Source organism: Heteronotia binoei, chromosome 1, assembly GCF_032191835.1.
Source record: "Heteronotia binoei isolate CCM8104 ecotype False Entrance Well chromosome 1, APGP_CSIRO_Hbin_v1, whole genome shotgun sequence".
NCBI lineage: Eukaryota > Metazoa > Chordata > Lepidosauria > Squamata > Gekkonidae > Heteronotia > Heteronotia binoei.
In genome coordinates this window covers 108,389,452-108,392,045 of record NC_083223.1, presented here as the reverse complement: position 1 = coordinate 108,392,045, position 2,594 = coordinate 108,389,452, and the positions used below count along the sequence as shown (strand labels likewise).

Here is a 2,594-nt window from a genome sequence, read left to right as displayed (position 1 = left end):
GTTTTCTGAAACTTAACCAGTTTTAATCCATAAGAGAACCCATCCTCTTATCTCATGACCACTATGTTTACTCAGGAGTCTTTTGGTGAGGTACTTTGTCAAAAGCCTTTTGAAAGTCCTGGTATATAATATCTACCAGGTCACTGTTGTCTACATGCTTTTTTGCCTTCTCAAAAAACTGTTTGGCAAACAAATATGCACAAAGTATTGCCCTGTCATTCCATATCTGTGGTAGAAAACCTTTATTTGTTACACTTCTGCCCCTTCTTCAAGAAGAGGCACAGCCCCCCCCCCCAACCCAGTGACAATCAAATATTAAAATGCCACCTGAAGTAGGGTTGCCGGGTGATGGTTGCACCCAATGGGAATAGGAGATGGGGGTGGGGACATGAAGGGAATCAGAATCGCTCACAGTGTGAGATCACTTCAAGGAAAACTGGAAATGATGTCATATTGTTCCAGGAATCAACAGAAACTGTATGGTTAAACCACAGCATTTCCAACAATTCCTAGAGGCACCAGCAATTATTAAAAATATTTTTTTCAGCCATCCAAGGGAGCAACAGTGAGTTTCTGAAGGGAGACCTGGCATCCCTGGCCTCCAGATACACAACAAAGATTTGTTCTTATAGGCCAACGCCATGCTGGGTATTATTAGGAAGGGAATTGAAAATAAATCAGCCAGTATCATAATGCCCCTGTATAAATCGATGGTGCAGTCTCATTTGGAGTACTGTGTACAATTCTGGTCACCGCACCTCAAAAAGGATATTATAGCATTGGAAAAAGTCCAGAAAAGGGCAACTAGAATGATTACAGGTTTGGAACACTTTCCCTATGAAGAAAGGTTAAAATGCTTGGGGCTCTTTAGCTTGGAGAAATGTCAACTGCGGGGTGACATGATAGAGGTTTGCAAGATTATGCATGGGATGGAGAAGGTTGAGAAAGAAGTACTTTTCTCCCTTTCTCACAATACAAGAACTTGTGGGCATTCAATGAAATTGCTGAGCAATCGGGTTAGAAAGGATAAAAGGAGGTACTTCTTCACCCAAAGGGTGATTAACATGTGGAATTCACTGCCACAGGGGGTGGTGGCGGCTACAAGCATAGCCAGCTTGAAGAGGGGGTTAGAAAAAACTATGGAGTAGAGGTCCATCAGTGGCTATTAGCCACAGCGTGTGTGTGTGTGTATAAATTTTTTGGCCACTGTGTGATACAGAGTGTTGGACTGGATGGGCCATTGGCCTGATCCAACATGGCTTCTCTTATGTTCTTAAGCTTGCAATATTTATCTTGGCAGGATTTCTGTGATTTAACATGGCATACAGATATTCTTGTCAGTTGCTTTCCATGCACCTGTTGCACTTTTGACTGTTATTTAAAAGATACAGAAAAACAGATTAAAAACCACCATATGCGGCCTCCTGGATTTTTCTCTTTCTGAGCCTTTTCCTCCAGTTTTGTGCTTAAATCTGGGGGGGGGGGGGGGGTAGGAGAAGCTGAGCTCAAGGAAAAGCCAAGCAACTAGAAAGGCAGAATTGCAAACTCCTCCCCTTTCTGGAAACTTTACTAGCAGCTCATTCTGCACAGCAAGCACTCTACAAAAGATGCTCTATTACTGGTATTCTAATACCTGCTGTTCAGTTACAATATAACCTTTTGGTTAGCTGGAGTTGCCTTTCTTGTAGTTGGTCTCTGGCCCTGGAGTGACAAGGGTACATTATCCAATATATCCAAAATGACCCACCTCAATGGCTTTGATCCCATTGTCCTTGCCTTGTTGGAGGCGTGATGGATTTGCTCACTGCATTGGAGCCTTCCAGGACATATATCTGCCATCTGAGATTTTTCTGTGGTGTAATTGTGCTGATTTTTATCCTGGAGTTAGTCATGGCCATGCTGGCCTTCTTATTCCAGGACTGGGTGAGAGACTGGGTAGAGACCTTCTTCAAGAACAATATTAAGGTGCGGCACCAAGAAGACATTGACTTGCAGAACCTCGTAGACTGTTTGCAGAAAATGAACCAATGCTGTGGAACCAAATGACTGGGACTTGAACATCTACTTCAACTGCAGAAGAAATAGCAAAAGCCAAGAGCAGTGTGGGATCACTTTTTTCTGCTGTATCTCTGACCTTGCGCAAAAAGTTGTGAACTCACAGTGTGGTTATGATATAAGAACAATGCATAGATCAGTCTGGGATGAACAAATCTTTACCAGGGGTTGCATCCCTGCCTTGGAAGCCTGGCTGCCCTGGAACATCTACATTAGGGGTGGCCAACGGTAGCTCTCCAGATGTTTTTGCCTACAACTCCCATCAGCCCCAGCCATTGGCCATGCTGGCTGGGGCTGATGGGAGTTGTAGGCAAAAAACATCTGGAGAGCTATCGTTGGCCACCCCTGCTCTACATCTTGGCAGGGGTCTTTTAGTACCCATTTCATTATTGCAAATCTTCAGGATTTTCTTGACCAGGACACTGAAGTGGACATTAAAGTTGTCAAACAATACGAACAGGCTTCGGTGTAAGTAATACAGAAACAGGCCAAAACTAAAAAAAAATCTATCTTGAAGCACTAAAAATGTTTATTTATCA

The 2,594-nt window shown here is 43.3% G+C and overlaps 1 pseudogene; it reads left to right on the top strand.

Annotated features, from left to right (window-relative positions):
- The first annotated feature begins 1,630 nt into the window (after positions 1 to 1,630).
- LOC132569975 (tetraspanin-14-like) lies at positions 1,631 to 2,287 on the top strand (annotated as a pseudogene).
- Positions 2,288 to 2,594: the final 307 nt, after the last annotated feature.